Genomic DNA, 19,189 nt, shown 5'->3' with positions numbered 1-19,189 from the left:
TTTTCTGATTGGTCTACTCCAAATTGAGGTGTCAGTCCCTTTTACCCTCTAGAGTAATATTTTAGACTGAGGATTATTTAAATATGAAAAAAATGAGTATAAGTTTATATTTTAGAAAAAAAACCAGGCTTTTTATTGTGGTGAAAAATTCATAACAAAATTTACCATTTTAACCACTTTTAGTGTATTGTCTGTGGCATTAAGAACTTTCACAATGTTGCACAAGTATCACCACCAACCATCTCCAGAACTTTTTCACCTTCTCCAAATGAAACTCTGTATCCATTAAACACTAACTTCCCACTCCCTTTGTGGCACCTCTTTTAAGAAGTTTCATTAATATTAAGAAGTTTCTATAATATAAATATTCTGAAATAGGATGTTTTCCACCTCCTTTGGAACCACAAATTTACTTTCTGTCTCTATGAATTTGAATTTGACTACTCTAAGTACCTCATATAAGTGGAATCATACAATATTTGTCCTTTTGTGGCTGACTTATTTCACTTAGTATAGTGTCTTTAAAATTCATCTATCTGACCACACGGATGAGAATTTCTTTCCTTTTTAAGGCTGAATAATGTTCAATTACATGTATATACCTCATTTTGTCTATCCATTCACCTGTGGATGGACACTTGTGTAGTTTCCACCTTTCGGTTATTGTGAATAATATTTGCTATGAACATGGGTGTACAAATTTGTTCTAGTCTCCACTTTCAATTTCTCTGTGAATATACCAGAAGTGTACTTCTTGAAGTATATGGTAATTCCATGTTTAATTTTTAAAGGAATCACCACACTGTTTCCAAAAATATACAGGATTGAATGTTTAGTAAGAATTGGATATTGTTGATATTGACCTAAAAAATGCTACACGATTTTATTCATCCTGGGAGGTCTTAATTCAACTCTCTATGTCCTGTGATACCTGTTTGACTTCCAAAGCAAACTTCTGGTGGTACCATTGTAGCTTGGGTCACATAATAGAGTAATTCTTTTTAAGTCTGCCTCGCTCTTAGACTGTAAGCTTCCAAAGAGAAGGAATACTCTGATCTCTATACCTGCAGCGTCTTGGATTTCAACTCAAATATTTGTTAAATGAATAAATCTAAAAAAATGTTCTTAAACTGTATTTAGCATTCACCTTAGTAGTGCTATTAATTTACTGTTTCTTCTACAAAGTGGTTCTATATTTACATTTTTTAAATTGACAAATAATTGCATATATTCATGCGGTACCTAGTGCTGTTTCAATACATGTAATGTACAGGGTAATGAGTATATCCACCATCTCAAACATTTATCATTTCTTTGTGTTGGGGACATTCAGTGTCCTTCTTCTAGCTATTTGAAACTATGCAATATATTATTGTTAACTATAGTCATCTTATAGTGGTATAGAATACTAGAACTTATTCCTCCTATCTAGCTTTAATTTTATATCATTTAACAAATCTCTCCTTATCCCTCCCTTCCCCCTACCTTTCCCAGACTCTAGTATCCTCTGTTCTACCTTTTACTTCTAATTTTGATGAAACACCATTACTTAGGTCTCATTAATTTAGCATAATTTTGACAGGATCTGAGTTGATTTCATCTTTGTAGCACCTATTTCAGAAATTTCTGCAAACACTCTAAAATAAGATAATCTGTGAATTTATCTGAGCTTTGGTCCAACTGTTTCAAATTATTTTGGTCCAATTGGTTCAAAATAAAAGTTTTCCATATTTAATAGATGAGATAAGTGATGGGACAAGTGATGGACATAGAGAATAGATGACTAAATCTAGTTGATGATTATCAGTGCAAGAGAGTAAGTTTCAAAGTAATGGTAGTGAACTTGAAGGACAATTAGACCATGCCTTATATGAAGCAGAATAGTACAGAAATGAAGAACCTGGACTTCAGAGTCAAATACATATATGTTTAAAGTCCTAATTTCCCCCCTGCTAAATTTGTAATCTCAAACAAGTTGCTTAACTTCTCAGAGTTGCTATATCCGCATCTATAAAATGGGTATATTAAAAACCACTAACGTTATAAGGTTGTTAAGTGAAGTAATGATTATGAAGCATATTGTATTATACCATAGTTGGTTTTAAGAAATGGAGTTATTATGATTATATATAAAATATATACCAATAGTGAAATACTAATGAGTAATATATAATTATAGCAATCATCCACTGTCTACTGGTGATAACAGGAAATATTAACCTGTCAAGTGCATGTTCTAAAAACTTTTATTAACTATGAGAATATTCAAACGTATACAAAAGCAGGCAGAAGAGCAAAATAAAATTCCATTACCTTTAAGTATACTCTCAACTTAAAGATCTGAAACTGTATTCTATAGAAGCATCTTTAAGTAGCATATTTTATTGCTTTGGAACTACTCTTTTTTTTTTTTAAAAAGGCTTTCATTTAAGAGTGTTTTGTTATTTTATGATTTGAAATTTAGTGTGTTGTTTGGAGAATGCAGTTATTTCACAGAAGTATTTTTTTTTATTTACATAGCTCCTGAATATTTAAAATTGAATTTTTACCAGGACTTTTGTATAAGAATGTACATTAAATGAAAATCTATAACAAAAAATGGGACTATTATAAATATTTGTTCATATGTGTTGAAATAAGAGTTTCTGGATTATTTAATTATTAAGAAAATTGCTGTCATGCTCACATAGTGAATTGTTTTAGAAATGTACTGATTCTTTTATTATCATGTAGTCAGATCTAATACAAAGAGACTTTATTTTCTTTTTGTTTATCTCTTTTTTTCTTTCCTTTAAACTTCTTAATTTTAAAAATTGTACAAATTATGCATTTTTCTTAAAATTTCAAGCAATACAAAAATGCAGAATAAAATGAAAGTCTCCATTCCAGAACCTCTCCACGTGTGTGTTCTTAGTAAAGTTTGTTAAAACGTTTTTTTCACACTGTCTGGATTGGTTTCATTGTATTTTATTTCCCAATATAATTTTTCTGTTTAAAAAAGTACCATCCAATTATCCAAAAGGTGTTATCAATAGCAGAAAGATCAGTAGAGAGAAAGCAAAACTCTGAGGCTGGTATAATTTGATATATTATTGCCCAATTTCAATACATTCCCAGGTTCTCATACAAAATTATTTGATATCTAATTCCTATTTAAGACACATCAAATTTTTCATTTTAATCAGTTGCAAAGTGTCCTCTGCTTCTTGAATAATAGGTATTAAGATTTATTTTAAGATAATTGTTTTCTTTCTACCCATTTAGTTCTCATCTTCATTTTTCCTTTTGTAAGTAGCATTTTTCTAGTTCTAGAAATAACTCTTTCATTGTAGAAAATGTGGAAAATTAATAAATAAGTACAGAAAGAACGAGCTGTAAGGTGCCTTTACGTTTATCTCCCAGCGATAATGCTGTTCATTATTTTCTTCAAACATCTCATTTTTATATGCTCACTTTAAAAAATTAAAATTGAAATCATACTGCATAAATAAGTATGTGTCTTGCTTTTTCATTTTCACTTAACATTATATATTGAGCACTTTCCCCAAATGAATATTCTTCAAATATGTAACTTTTAATGATTGGGTATTCTGGTACCTTTTCTTTATCATATGTTCACGTTTTCTTACATTTTAATTTATTGCTGGAATTGGAATCGGATTTTGAATGAACAAGCCTTTGAGGAAAAGGATGATCTGAAATATAATGTCTTTTATTTGTATCTCTCTGTGGGAGAGTGACATTTTCTGAAATATGGCCTGTAGTGGACAGTGGACAATCTATGGAAACTCTGCCAGTTGTTAAATTAGTGCAGGAAACGGTGATGCTTGGTGTGTTAGTTCCCTAGGGCTGCCATGACAAAGTATCACAAACCGGTGCTTAAAGTAACATGTTTTTGTTTTCACTTCTTAGAAGAATATCAGTCCTTGAATTGTGGCCCACCATAATCCAGTATGACCTCATCTTAACTAATTGTATCTACAAAGACTGTTTCCAAATAAGGTCACATCTGAGGTTGCCGGTGGACATGAATTTTGGGGGGACACTCTTCAAGCCATTATACTTTGGTAAAACGTTGAACTTTAGCACTCTATCCAGCATCTGTCTGTGAAATAGACGTAACTCTCTCCTATATGAATGAGGCTTATATAATTCAACAAACATTTATTCTCTCCTTTGTGGCCACACTCCCTCCTAACTCTGGGGAGGCAACTGAACAAATGTGGGTGTTGCTCTGTAGGAACTCTGGAATTTGTATTTTAAGAAATCTCTAAAAATTGAAGTGGGCCATGGTGAGATCGTAAGAAAAGGATAAATAGTAAAGGAATTTAAAATTAGAAAAATTAAAGAAACTGGGATTAATTAGCTTGGAAAAAGAAGGGGGAAGGTAGGTAGTAATTTCATCATTGAGTTCAAAATACGAAGGGGGAAAGTGACCAGTTGCCTTTATAACTTTTGATGATGGAACAAGAAAAAACATATTGTTGTTATTTGCTGCCAAAGGGCTTTAGATAAGATATCAATAGTGGGATTTCTGGGAAGAAAGAGTTACTAATCTCTTTCTCCAGGGTAGAAAACCCAGTCTCTGAGGTAGTTGTGATAGAGTCCTTTCAACAGAAAGAAAAGTAAATTACTGAGTTTTATAGTTCTTTTGAAACAATTTTTAAAAATCTTTTAAACACAGGTCTTCTTTCTCTGGCTCCTTTTCCCCTCAGGAGTCCAGTTATTTCTCAAACTGCAATCGTTTGAAGAAGATGACCTGACAAAAGTGAGAAAAAGTTTTAATGATCATCACCAGGGGGCACCATGAGGTTTGTCTTTGATGTGAAGTTTATAACAAAATATCATATATAAAACATTGCAGACCAAACAGAAAAACTTCATATTTCAGTAATGCTCTTTGTTAGAATTCTCCATTAGCAATCAATCTATCTAACCACCTGAAGTATTATGACTTCTTTTCAAATTGAGAAATGGTGTTAAAAGTTATCTTTCTGGATCAATACTTTGTCATTAGCTAGTAATTTGCAAGTTTGCAAAGCAATTTTGCATGCTATCAAATCTATTTGATATTGAATAATTCTTTGAAGAAGACAGATTTGGTATCATTCTTTCTTTTTTTTTCTTCCTTTCCTTTTTTTAAAAAGAGACTCTGTTGCCCAGGCTGGAGTGCAGTGGCGTAATCATAGCTCACAGCAATCTCAAACCCCTGGGCTCAAGTGATCTTCCAGCGTCAGCCTCCTGAGTAGCTAGGACTATAGGCATGTGCCACCATGCCTGGCTAATTTTCAGGGTTTTTTTTGTTTTTTTTTTTGTTTTATTTTTTGTAGAGACAGGGTCTCACTATGTTGCCCAGGCTGGTCTCAAACTCCTGGCCTCAAATGATCCTCCAGTCTTGGCCTCCCAAAGTGTTGGGATTTTAGACATGAGCCACCACACCTGGCTCTATCATTATTCCTATTTGGAGCTGAGAATATTGAGGCTCCAGAGAAGTGATTTGTCTGAAGCTGTTGCCCTTAAACTTGAGGGTGCACGGGAATCCCTTGGATGGCTTGTTAAACCCCAGAAGCCTGGGTCCCACCCCTAGTGTTTAATAAGGCATTTCTTTTATCTCATCGGGAGTTTGGGTTCTGAGAATTCCACTGTGTCCTTGACTAAACTGATACTCAAGGGATATTCCTTGAACAATAGAATTCTTGTATACTGCGAAAAATATTTTACATAGAAACTAGAATTTGGTATGTGAACACAAGGGATGCCTTTACAGTTGGAGGCTGAATTTTACATGTTGCTTAATCGAGTTAGCCTTATTCCTTTGTAGTCACATTGTGGATGTACTTGGTGCATGTATACCATTGACAAAGCTTCCTAAACGTTCATTTGTTCAGCAGCCAATCTAAATGTTGAAGAGGTTTTTAGCATGTGATTTTAACACTTATTTTGGAGAAATTGTGGGAAGGCCTAAATCTTTACCCTGTTACTTTGAATTGTTTCTGCATTTTGTCTTTATAAAAATTCCCCATTTACAACAGGTGGTTGTAGTTTGGAAGTGAAACTCAGGTTTAGCTAAAACATTTACAAGGACACAGATAAATGTGACAGCTTGTGAGAAAGTGCTTTGCTGAGAACAGACGCTCAAGAAGTTACCTAAGGGCCGGGCATGGTGGCTCACGCCTGTAATCCTAGCCCTCTGGAAGGCCAAGGCGGGTGAATCGCTTGAGGTCAGGAGTTCGAGACCTGCCTGAGCGAGACCCTGTCTCCACTAAAAGATAGAAATAAATTATCTGGACAACTAAAATATATATATAGAAAAAATTAGCCGGGCATGGTGGTGCATGCCTGTAGTCTCAGCTACTCGGGAGGCTGAGGCAGTAGGATCGCTTAAGCCCAGGAGTTTGAGGTTGCTGTGAGCTAGGCTGACGACATGGCACTCACTCTAGCCCGGGCAACAGAGCGAGACTCTGTCTCAAAAAAAAAAAAAAAAAAGTTACTTAAAAAGATATAAATTATGGCCAAAGCTACATTTTCCACAGTTGCTGCTTTCTTTCAGTTTCAAATTCATGATATTAGCATTCATTGAATCTGTAGCTTGCATAAACAGATTCTATGTCAGAGTTAAGAATCTTAAGTATTTGTACATCCCTAAGGTTTGTAGGCACATAGTGTTTTTATAAGAACAAAAATACAAGGAGGGAAAGCTTCATGCAATGGTGTTGTCATGAGAAAAATTATGCTTGGACTATTTATGGGGGATAATAGTTATAGCACCTATTCCATTTCATCAATGTTCTCTTTTTCCTTCAAGAATTCTTTAGAGTTATCATAAATCAAATTAGAGAATAGTGAAAGCACTTTCCCCTTTTGCAGTGTGAGAAACACAGGAGGGAAAAAAATGTTAGCAACTTTCCCAAAAACACAAATCGTTCGAGTAGTGGGGAGAAGATCTGAATCCATTATTCCCAAACAAAAATTAAATTTGCCTCACTTAACAATTTACCAGTTGTGTTACCTTGGACACACAGCTCAATTACCCTGTTTTGTTTTTTTCCTCTGTAAGTTGGGGATATTAATAACATTTGTATCATAACACTGTTAGGAAAATGTCTAACACAATAGTTGGTGGTCAGCAATGATAGAATGAATGCATGATTAAATGAGATAATGTATATAAATCCTTTATTAGTGCTTGGCACATGATAGATATCAAATGTCTTCATCTTAAGGTTTGATCTGAGCTACCTACTACTCAATTCGTCCCAAATTAATGGGTGTCTTTGAAGGCTTTCAAAGCCATGAGATCACTTGAATGATTGATTCTAACTTGCAAGTACCAGGGTAACTACTGGTCTAAACCAAGGGTGCACACTCTGCTTCCTATTCTCCATGTTCTCTTTGCCCAAATAGCTATTCTGTGTTATTTTTCTCTGAAGACCCATTTACATTCTTTCAGCCTACCTTGGTTAGGCAATAAAACAGAACCAACAAACTGTCTCCCTCAAGGGGGTCCCCTATCCCTGGGTAAAGATTGATTCTCTATTTATTTCTGTCTCATCCTTTCCCCCTCCCTCTTGGCTCAATTGGTTGCTGATTGCCAGACTAGATTTCTTGGAAACTAGGTCCCCTTGTTACTGAACTCCCTTTTTCTTAGACTCTTTATTCAAATTGCTGCCAACTTCTTACCCTGGTTTTCTTTCTCTTCTTGGATTTTTAGTTTAAAGCAACTCTTTCTATTTGTAGCCAATACTGACTGATTTTGATCCACACCAGTCTAGGCATATCTTGCTATGTTGTCCTTGAGTTTAGACATTGCCTGACATCTAGCATGGTACAGACCCTGGTTTGCTGTCACTCTCTGCCTGATACTTGTCTAATTCATAAAGCCTAACTATTTCACAAATGTTCCCAGGGTCTTTTGTTATTTTACTTTTTTTTGCTTCATACGAAGTCAAGTGAAGAAAGCCATTTTACTTTTAAATGACTTTCATTGTTTCCAAATGAACTCATTTGCCTTCAGTAGAATGATTTCCATGTATGAGCAGTTACACACAAATATGTGCACACACACACAAGCATTCCCAGGGAAACCATTTAATTTTGGATTATGAGAAATATTTCTGTGAAACTGATTGAACACTTGGAGATTGTGTATTTCAAATTTCAACATGTCCATGATCAAAACTGTCCTTAAGTGGTCTAGAAAATGCAATACAATTGTGGGAAAGAAACTCCTTGGGAAAGTGAAATGGTGATGTTTCCCTTGTATCAAAACCTCCATCAAAACTTTCCAAATTCTTTTTCAAGATGGTTAGAAAATAGCCTAAAAGTTTAAAAATGATACACAGCGAAGTGTCCATAAAGCTGTGGTCAAGAACATCCCTAAATATCAGCACAATCTAGTGATTTTGTTTGAAGTATCCACTTTGCTCAAATAGCCATGAGAAATCCCAGTTGTTCACCTCATCTTCTTTGCTGTTCTGCCTCTTTTGAATCGCAACATTAGAGATCCACTTTGTTCTTGTTCCCATATGGATAGTTTATTTTCTGTCTCTGTTGAGTATTAAGGAAAGCTATACGCTATCCCTGAAGCTCATTAAATGCTTCTCTAAAATTTGACCCTGATTTGAAAATACTATATTTTTCTTTGGTTGTCCATGCTGCCTTCAGTGGCTCAGTTTATTAGGAGACATACATTTAAAACAACATTCACTGACCTTTTAAAAAATGGGACACAAGCCAATACTTTCCTAATGGAAACCCCTTGTGGGTTCTGCGGTTTTATGTAAGTGATGTAAGCTTAGCTAATATAGAATTAGTGAGTTCCAAAACTTGACTAAATGCTTTCTCTGTCACTACTTTTATGAGAATGAGATCATGTTTTCTGCTATTTCTTATATGGGGGTGGGTAAAGAGAAGGGTGTTGAATTATATGTTTTTGCTTCTTTCCCCATTCTAATTCTAAAATGTCATGGATAGACTGTGAAATGAAAGCATAGAGAAAATTCATAAAATTTACCCTGGATGCAATGATGATTTTTTTTTTTTTTTTGCAAACTCTGGTTTAAAAATTGAGGGCCCAATTAAGTTAGGTTGTACAATTGTTATTCTTTGTTTAGCTAAATTAAATAATCTGATTTCTGATTTTCAATTAATAGTTCCATATGTGATTTTATCAGAATTAAAGATAGGCTGGTCCTGGATGCCTGAAAACTGTATGTGCTGCACAGACCCTGTTTCACATGGTGTGGTGGGTGGTGAACAGTGTTTAGCTATCACTAGCTTCCCTGGGAAATTTTATTCTTCCAGCCAAGTGGCCAATGGAAGTGATTGAGGAGATAAAAGGGATGCTTTGCTTATCTTTAAAATGGATATTCCAAAATGTAAGCAGTATCCACCTCACTTGTTGAGAGGTAGGAAGAAAAGGGATGTCTGCTCAGAAAGTCAGAGAGTCACAGCTTCTGTGTTTTCTGCCATATGACAAATGTGAAGTTCAAATGATTTCAAAATCAGGGCCAGCATTTTTCAGAGAGTAGACTATTAAGTTTAAAATTAAGTTTAAAAATGAGAAATATTTTAAAGAGAGAGTTTGATTGAAACCCAGTAATGTGTGGCTCTTGTGCAAACTGTTATAAGCACTGATTTTCATTTCGATGATTTCTATCTTCCTCCACCCCTTCCCAAGTAATCTCTTTGCAGGCAGGGATTTTTGTCTCTTTACACTGATGTATTCCAAATGCCCAGAACAGTGAGTGCCTGGCACGGAGTAGGCACCAAATAAATACTTGCCAAATGGATGGATGGATGGATAGATGGGTGGGTGGGTAGATATGTATTTTACCTAACGAACATGACTGCTTTGCTCTGTCTGAAACATCAAAACTAATTTGTAACGATTAGTAATCACAAAGTTGTTCTAAGGCAGTTGTTTTCAACTGGGGAAGATTTTGCCCCGCCTTGCCCCCACGCCCCCAAAAATATTTGGCAATGTCTGGAGACATTTTTCGTTGTCAAAACTGAGGAGTAGTACCATTGGTGTCTACTGAGTAGAGGCCAGAGATCCTGCTAAACATTCTGTAACGCATAGGACAGTTCCCCATAACCAAGTATCATCTGGTCCAAAATGCTGTGCTGAGATTGAGAAACCCTGATTTAAGGGATTTACTATTTATTCCTTTATATTTTCCAGGCCTTAATCCTTATAAAATACATCCTTATCAAATACATTTTGGAGTGCATAAGAATCAGCAATGGTGCTTGTTAAAATTTTGACCCCTTCCGCCATGCTTATATATTCTGAACTCTTACTAATAATGCTTTTGGCTTTAAAGTTTAATTTTTTAATATTAATATAGCTATTTATAATAGCACTATTTTGATGCATGTTTACATGCTTTATTTATTTTCACTCCTTACTTTCAACCTTTCTATATCCTTATATTTTAGATGTAGCTTTTATAAATACTATATGACATTTCATTTAAAAAATCCAATGTAGTAATCTTTGTCTTTAAATTGCAGCATTTAGTTCACCTAAATTTAATGTAATTTTTGATTTATTTGGGGCTAAATCAACACCTTACTATGTATTTTTAATTTGCTCTACTCATTCTTTGTTCCTTATTTTCTCTTTTCTTGGCTTCTTTTGAAATGATTAGGTATTTTTATGATTCAGTTTTTAAAATCTTAGTAAGGAAGTTTTGTACCATTATACTATTCTTTTAACTGACTACCCTAAAAATTAAAAAAAATTCTTCCACTTCCAATAATAATATGAGTAGTATTCATTGGTACTTACACCCTCTTCTAGGCAATGCAAGAACTTTAAATAAATCTATTTATCCATCTTCATTATTTTTTAAATTGACACATAATAATTGTACTTGTTTATGGAGTATAGAGTGAGATTTTGATACATATATACAAGGTGTAGTAATCAAGTCAGAGTAATTAGCATATGTATCACCTCAAACATTTATGATTTCTTTGTGTTGGGAACATTCAAACTCCTGTCTATTTGAAAATCTGCTATTTGAAAATGTGCAATAAAGTATTAACTATAGTCACCCTGCAGTGCTATAGAACACTAGAACCTATTCCTCCTATCTAGCTGTAATTTTGTATCAATTAACCGACCTCTCTCTATCCTTCCTTTCCCCCTACCCTTTCCAGCTTCTATAATAATAACCACAATTCTACTCTCTACTACTATGAGCTCACATATATGAGTGAGAACATGAGGTCTTTATATTTCTGTGCCTGGCTTATTTCACTTAACATAATGTCCTCCAGCTTCTTCCATGTTGCCTCACATGACAGTATTTCATTCTTTTTTATGGATGAATAGTGTTCTATTGTGTGTATATGCCACACTTTCTTTATCCACTTATCCAGTGATGGTTGATTCCATATCTTGGCTACTGTGAATAGTACTCCTATAAACGGGGGGGGGGCAGATATCTCTTTGATATACTGAGTTCCTTTCCTTTGGATAAATAACCAGTAGTGGGATTCCTGGAACATACGGTATGGTTCTATTTTTAGTTTTTGGGGGAGACCTCCATAACTATTTTCCACAACGATTGTGCTAATTTGCATTCCTACTAACATATGAGTTCCTTTTTCTCCACATCCTTTCCAGCATTTGTTATGTTTTGTCTTTTTGATGATATGCATTCTAACTGGGATGAAATGATATCTCATTGTAGTTTTGATTTGCATATACCTGAGGATTAGTGATACTGAACATTTTTTCATGCACTGATTTGCCATTTGTTAGGTCTTCTTTTGAGAAATGTCTATTCAGATCCTTTGCCCATTTTTAATTGGATTATTTGTTTTTGTGCTGTGTTGTTTGAGTTCTTATATATGGATATTAACCTTGTAGGATGAATCATTTGCAAATATTTTCTCCTATTCTTCAGACTGTTTCTTCACTCAGTTGATTGTTTCCTTTGTTGTGTAGGAACTTTTTAATTTGATATAATCCCGCTTCTCTATTTTTGCTTTATTTGCCTGTGGTTTTGAAGTGTTACTCGTAAAACCTTTGCCCAGACCAATGTCCTAAAGCATTTCCCCCATGTTTTCTTCTAGTAGTTTTATAGTTTCAGGTCTTACATTTAAGTCTTTCATTCATTTAGATTTGATTTTTGTACATGGTGAGAAATACAGGTTTAGTTTCATTCTTCTGTGGGTTGATATCCAGTTTTTCCAGCACTGCTTATTGAAGGCGCTGTCCTTTCCCTAATGTATGTTCTTGGCACCTTTGTTGAAATTAGTTGGATGTAAATATATGGACTTATTTCTGGTTTCTCTATTTTGTTCCATTGGTCTAAATGTCTGTTTTTATAAAAGTACCATGCTCTTTGGTTACCATAGCCTTGTATTATATTTTGAAGTCAGGTAGTGGGATGCCTCTACATTTTTTTCCCTCAGGATTGCTTTGGCTCTTTGGGAGTTTTGGGGGTCTTTTGTGGCTCAATATGAATTTTAGGATTTTTTTTCTATTTCTGTGAAGAATGCCTTTGATATTTTGATAGAGATTGCATTGAATCTGTAGATTGCTTTGAGTAATATGGTCATTTTAGCAATACTAATTCTTCCAGTCCATGAACATGAAATGCCTTTCCATTTTCTTGTGTCCTCTTTAATGTCTTTTATCTGTATTTTGTAGTTTTCATTGTGGAGATCTTTCACCTCCTTGGGTACATTTATTTCTAGGTGTTTTGTTTTATTTTTGTAGCTATTGTAAATGGTATTTCTTTCTTGATGTCTTTTTCATTATTGCTGCAAAGAAATACTGATTTTTGTATGTTGATTTTGTATTCTGCAACTTTACTAAATTTGTTTATTAGTTCTAACAATTTTTTGGTGGAGTCTTCAGGTTTTTCCACGTATAGGATTATGTCATTTGCAAAGAAGGACAGTTTGACTTCCTCTTTTCCATTTTGGGTGCCTGTTATTTCTCTCTCTTGCCTGATTACTCTAGGACTTCTAGTACTACGTTGAATAAGAGTGGTAAAATGAGAATCCTTGTCTTCTTCCAGATTTTATAGGAAGAGCTTTCAACTTTTTCTTGCTGAAAGGTTTCCTCATTCAGTATGATGTTAGCTAGGGGTTTCTCATATATGGCCTTTATTGTATTGAGGTACATTTGTTCTACACCTTATTTGTTGAAATTTTTATCATGAAGAAGTATTGAATTTTATGAAATACATTTTCTATATCTATTGAGATGACCTTATGGTTCTTATCCTTTGTAATTTTCATAATGCAAATATTTGGTTAATGGCGTTCCATATGTCCCATAGGTTTTCTTCATTCTTTTTAATTTAATTTAATTTTTTGCATGTCTAACTATTTTAAAAGAACTGTCTTCAAGTTCAGAAACTCTTCTTTTCTTAATCTAGTCTATTTTTGAAGTCCTTGAAAGTCTCAAAATATATTGTTTTAGAGATTGGGTCTTGCTATGTTGCCCAGGCTAGAGTGCAGTGGCTATTCATAAGCATGATCATAGAGCACTTTATCCCTGTTTTCTATTCTTTTGTTTTTTTTGTGCTTCATTCTAAATATGTTCTCTTGATATATTTTATAATTTAATAATTTACTCTTCAGCTACATCTATATGATGTTAAACCCATCCTTTAGGTTATTATTTTAAATTTTATTTATTGGTAGAATTTTTGGTTGGTTCTTTTTCAAATCTACTATGTTATTTTTTGTATTTTTCAGTTATCTCCTGAGAATTTTAAAGTTGGCTTTTATTCCCCCAAACATGTTAAATGTATTTGTTTTAATGCTTGAGGCTGAAAATCCAATATTGAGGAATATTTTTGGGGATATTTCTGTTGTTCATTGTTTGTGAAGATTCATTCATTTGTGTCAGTCAGATTTCTGCAGAGAAACACTCTTCAACCTAGTGCACCATCTTTTCCTCTAATAAGTTTTTTATTTTTTTGATTACGATTTGGACATTGTATTTGAAAATTATTTTTGAAAATAACTTGAAGCCTAAGATGAGGTAAATTCTTGGATAAGTTTTCATTTGCTTTTGCATGAAAAAACAATATGACATCACTTTAATTCAATGGAGACAGTAACAATATCGTACCACTTTAAGGCAGTTTCCATTCTTAAGTATCATGTAGAAAACTCAAAGCTGGACTGGTATCTATGTGGGCCTGGATAATTTCTGATGTATCCTTACTCCTAGATGAATACCTTTATGGTCTCAGGAAAGCAAAAGTGATTCCAAATGTGGCACTTATTTCTCTGGATATCTGTCTGCTCCTAGAGATCTTGTTTTGGTTATTCCTGATGTTATTTAAGCTCTTTAATGCCCGTATATATATATATATTTTATATTTGTTACTTATGTTCATTGAAAGGTTTGTCTGAGTTACCTTGTTTTCCATTACTAAAATTGAAAGTTTTTTATACTCTGGTTTCTCTTCAGATTGTAGAACTGAAAGTTTTTGATAGATTTCATTAAGAGACTAGGAAAACTTGAGTGATTTCATTCTGAAAAATCCATTTGCCTTCCTCAACAACCAATACATTTATTTTCCTTTTCTTTAGTGAACATTCACCTTTGATCATTTCTAGGAGTCTTCTACATGTATCAAGAGTGGGAGTATAGCAAAGCAGTCTAACTCTCACTCAATCAAGCTGTTCTCTTGCTGATGTATAGGTACAAGATCTGGCTCTCTGATTAAGTGGTATGATAGTCTTCTTGTTTCCTGCCTTTCTGGAGGAATAGTCTCCCATCTGATCTTTCTGTGGCTGCCTCTTTTGTATCAGATAGGTCTCAGCTCAGATATCAACTCCTCAGAGAAGCTTTTCCTGACCACTCAATCAATATAGCCATGAAAATTTAAAATTTTCTTTATGGCACTTACCACTGTAATAAATATATACTTATGTATTTGTTGCTTGCTTATTGTTTCTATGTATTCACCCTCCATTCTTTTACAACCAATAGAATGCAAGTTTCCATGAGAACAGGATATTTGCCTCTTTGTTCATGGCTGTATTCTTATTGCCTAGAGCAGCGCTTGGCAAATAATAAGCATGCAGTGTATATTTGTTGAATGAATGAATGACTGAATGGCCTGATCATGGCCATTTCCCTGCTTTTTATCTAATGCCCACAAGTCACAAACATTGAGTCTCAGGAATCTTCTTTGACCTTTATGTGAGAATTTATCTCCATCTTGATTCCACCTCCCGCAACTTCCACTTTGCTTGGTTGTATGTTGCTTTCCTGTTCCACTTGTCCTTTCGAGGACTGTGTGTTCTTCATTCTTCCAAGACCACTTTAAGGTAAATCTCTGCTTAATAGCTGCATTACATTTCTATTATAGTTATGTATTTTTAACTTTATCAAACAATTAAAATTATATAAACCCTTTAATATTCTTTTTGCCATGACTGCCAAGAAGTTCAGAAAAAAAATTAAGAGACTACAGTTTTAGAATCATCTTTTCCTATGTTTTGATTTCTAATTTTATTGGCCACAATTTTTATGTCTTCTATTATGAACCACTTAAAGTTCTTAGAAGATAATAGAATACATGTTAAAATCCATTCCAAACCAAATATAGAAACCCAGCTAAACCCAGCTCCTGACTGAGCAGGTATCCCAAGAGTCTTCTAAAGCTCCCTATATAAAATTGCAGAGTATTTCAGAATATTTGATTTGTTGTCAGCAGTGTAGATATGAGGCAGGGAGATCAATTTTCTCATTATTTCTAGGATTTTTATGAGGTGAGGATCAAATAAATTTATAGAAAACTGCCTGATACTTTATAAATGTTAGCTTTCTTTCGCTTTATCCTCCTCTAAGTGCTCATATGCAGAAAATCACACTGTAGATTGAGATTGTGGAGAAGGTATAGTGGTGAGATAGGTATGGTAATTAGCAACTACAAAGATGGAAGGTTCTCGAACATAATAAGGGAAAAAAAATAATCACTTCTGTGTCAAAAAGACAACTACCCAGAGGTGTTAGGGAACTGAGACCAGAAAATAATTCTTTCTTTTGTTAGAACTAGGGCATCTTTCCTTTAGGAAATTTTGGAAAGAAAATTCCATTGACCAGTAGTCTGACAATTAAGGGCGGAACCATCTGAGATGGCCAAAGGCCATTAGTGTATAGTTTCTTTTTTTGTTGTATCCTTTCCTGGCTTTGGTACCAAGGTGATACTGCCTTCGTAGAGTGAGTTGGGGAGGATTTCCTTCTTTTCAATATTATGGAATAATTTCTGCATTATGGGTACCAGGTCTTCTTTGTATGTCTGGTAGAATTTAGCTGTGAATCCATCTGGTCCAGGGCTTTTTTTGGTTGGGAGGTTTTTTATTACTGTTTCCATCTCACTGTTCATTATTCATCTGTTCAGGAGCTCTACTTATTCCTGGTTGAGTCTTGGAGATTGTGTTTCCAGGAATTTGTCCATTACCTCTGCCTTCTCTAGTTATATGTGTAGAGATTTATATAATATTCATGGATGATGTTTTGTATTTCTGCAGTATCAGTTGTAATGCCACCTTTTTCATTTATAATTGAGCTTATTTGGGTCCTTTCTCTTCTGGTATTGGTTAATTTGGCAAAAGGTCTGTCAATTTTGTTTTTCTTTTCAAAGAACCAACTTTTGTTTCATTAATTTTTTATATTGTTTCTTTGTTTCTCAATTCACTTACTTCTACTCTGACCTTTGTTATTTTTTTCTTTCTGCTGGCTTTGGGGTTTGGTTTGTTCTTACTTTTCTAGTTCCTTGAGGTGTGACATTAGGTTGCTAATTTGTGATCTTTCTGTATTTTTGATGTAGGCATTTAAGGCAATGAAGTTTCCCCTGAGGAATGCTTTTGCTGTGTCCCAGAGATTTTAATAGTGTGTGTCCCCTTTGTTATTCAGCTCAAAGAATTTTTTGATTTCCAACTTAATTTCTTTTTTGACCTAATAATCATACAGCAGTAGCTGGTTTAATTTCCATGACTTTGTGTAGGTTTGAGTGTTTCTCTTGTGATTGATTTCTAGTTTTATTTTGCTGTGGTCTGAGAAGGTACATGGTATAATTTTTATTTATTTTTTTGTTGAGACCTGTTTTGTGGCCTAAGATATGATCAGTCTTTGAGAATTTCCCATGTGCTACTGAGAAGAATGTATATTCTGTAGTTTTGGGGCATAATGTTCTGTACTTGTATGTTAGGTCCATTTGATTTAGAGGTTATTTTAAGTCCATTGTTTCCTTATTTATTTTCTGCTTTGATGATTTATGAAGCTCTGACAGTGAGGTGTTGAGGTCCTCAGCAATTATGATGGTGTTATGTATTTCTTTGCTAAGCTCTAGTAAAATTTGCTTTGTGTACCTGGGAGCTCCTGTGTGAGGTGCATAAATATTTAGGACTGTTATGTCTTCTTGTTGAATTGCTCCCTTTACCATTATATAATGACCCTCTTTGTCTTTCTTTACCTTTGTTGGCTTCAAGTCAATTTTATCAGATATGAGAATGGCTACACCTGCTCTCTTTTGATTTCCATTTGCATGGCCTATTTTTTTCCATCCTTTCACGTTGAGTCTGTGTACATCTCTGTGGTTTAGATGTGTTTCCCAGAGACAGAAGATACTTGGGTTGTGTTTTTTCATCCATTCAGCCAGCCTGTGTCTTTTGAGAAGAGCATTCAATCCGTTAAGGTTAGCTGATAGTGTCAATATGCGGGATGTTGTTCTATTTATCCCGTTGAATAGTCCCTTATTGGTTTGTTTTACCTCTTGTTCTATTGTTTTATAAGAGTTGTAAGTTTGGGTTTTTTTATTTTATTTTTAGGTGAATTTACACTGGTGGGTAACTGTTGTGCTGATTTATGTCTAGTGCTGTTCTGAGTATTTCATGCAGGGCAGGTCTGGTCATGGCAAATTCCCTCAGTGTTTGCTTGTCTGGAAAAGCCTTAATTTCTCTATCAGTTGTGAAACTTATTTTTCCAGGATACAAAATTCTAGGCTGGTGGTTGTTCTGTTTAAGTGAATTGAAAATGGGGCCCCAAACCCTTCTGGTGTGTAAGGTTTCCACTGAGAAGTCTGCAGTTAGCCTGATGGTTATTTTCCTTTGTAGGTTATTTGATGCTTTCATCTTTCTGCTTGCAGACTTTTCTTCTTCATTTTGACTTTTCCAGGTTAATTACTGTGTGGCTTGGAGATGACCTATTTGCTATGAATCTTCCTGGTGTTTGATGTCCATCTTGTATCTGTATGTCTGAATTTCTGGTGCTACCAGGGACATTTTCCTCAATAATTTCTTCAAATAGGTTTTCCATGCTTTTAGCTCTTTCTTCTGCTCTCTCAGGGATACCTATAATTTGAATGTTAGTTTGCTTCACATAGTCTCACATCTCTCTCAGTGATTGCTTGTACTTTTTTATACTCTGCTCTGCCTCTTTGAATGACTGGGTTATTTTGAGAGCCTTTTCTTCAAGCTCTGAGATTCTTTCTTCTCCTTCATTTAGCCTGTCATTAAAGCTTTCTACTGTGTTGTGAAAATTTCCTAAATGACCCTTTCATTTCTTTAAGTTCTATTATATCCTTTTTTATGTTGTCCAGCTCTCTAGTGACTTTTTCATTTTTTCATTGATTTCCTGAAATATTTTTTGGCTTCTTTTTGTTGGTTTTCAACTTTCTGTTCAATTCCATTCATCTTATTTGCCATACGTATTTTGAATACCATTCCGTCATTTTGGCAATTTCCCTGTGGGTGGAGTCCAATACTGTAGCTCCATTTTATTTCCTTGGTGGTATAAAACTATTCTGATTATTCATGTTGCCAGGGTTCTTTTGCTGGTTTCTTCTCATCTGGCTCCTATTCTGTCAGCTCTGGGTTAATAGGATTGCAGGGACCTGTTCTACTTTGTAGGGAACTCTCTCGAACCAAGTCCAGGAGTGACAGCAGGGTGGTCCTGAGTGAAGTGTTGGACCTTCACTCAGGGAGGTTCTGCTGGCTCAGTGGTAGTGGTTGGGACTCAGGAATGGGGTTGTGGGTTCTAGGCACAACACTGGAGTCTCAGGGGCGGTGTCTCAGGCCTGGCAGGGGCACTGGAGCTACAGGGGGGCAGAACCTCATACTTGGGCACAGCAAGAGCTTCAGAGCTGGCTCTGGAGATTTTGGGGATAGAGCCGCCCAGATGAGGGGCTGTTCCACCAGC

The 19,189-nt window shown here is 34.8% G+C and overlaps 1 protein-coding gene across 9 annotated transcripts in view; it reads left to right on the top strand.

Annotated features, from left to right (window-relative positions):
- The window catches only part of LOC123645194 (deubiquitinase OTUD6B), a 119,902-nt gene that overhangs the window by 64,543 nt on the left and 36,170 nt on the right, over positions 1 to 19,189 (top strand). The gene's annotated exons all lie outside the window — the stretch shown is intronic.

The sequence above is a fragment of the Lemur catta genome, chromosome 9 (genome assembly GCF_020740605.2).
Source record: "Lemur catta isolate mLemCat1 chromosome 9, mLemCat1.pri, whole genome shotgun sequence".
NCBI classification, from domain to species: domain Eukaryota; kingdom Metazoa; phylum Chordata; class Mammalia; order Primates; family Lemuridae; genus Lemur; species Lemur catta.
This window is presented reverse-complemented; position numbering and strand designations above follow the sequence as displayed.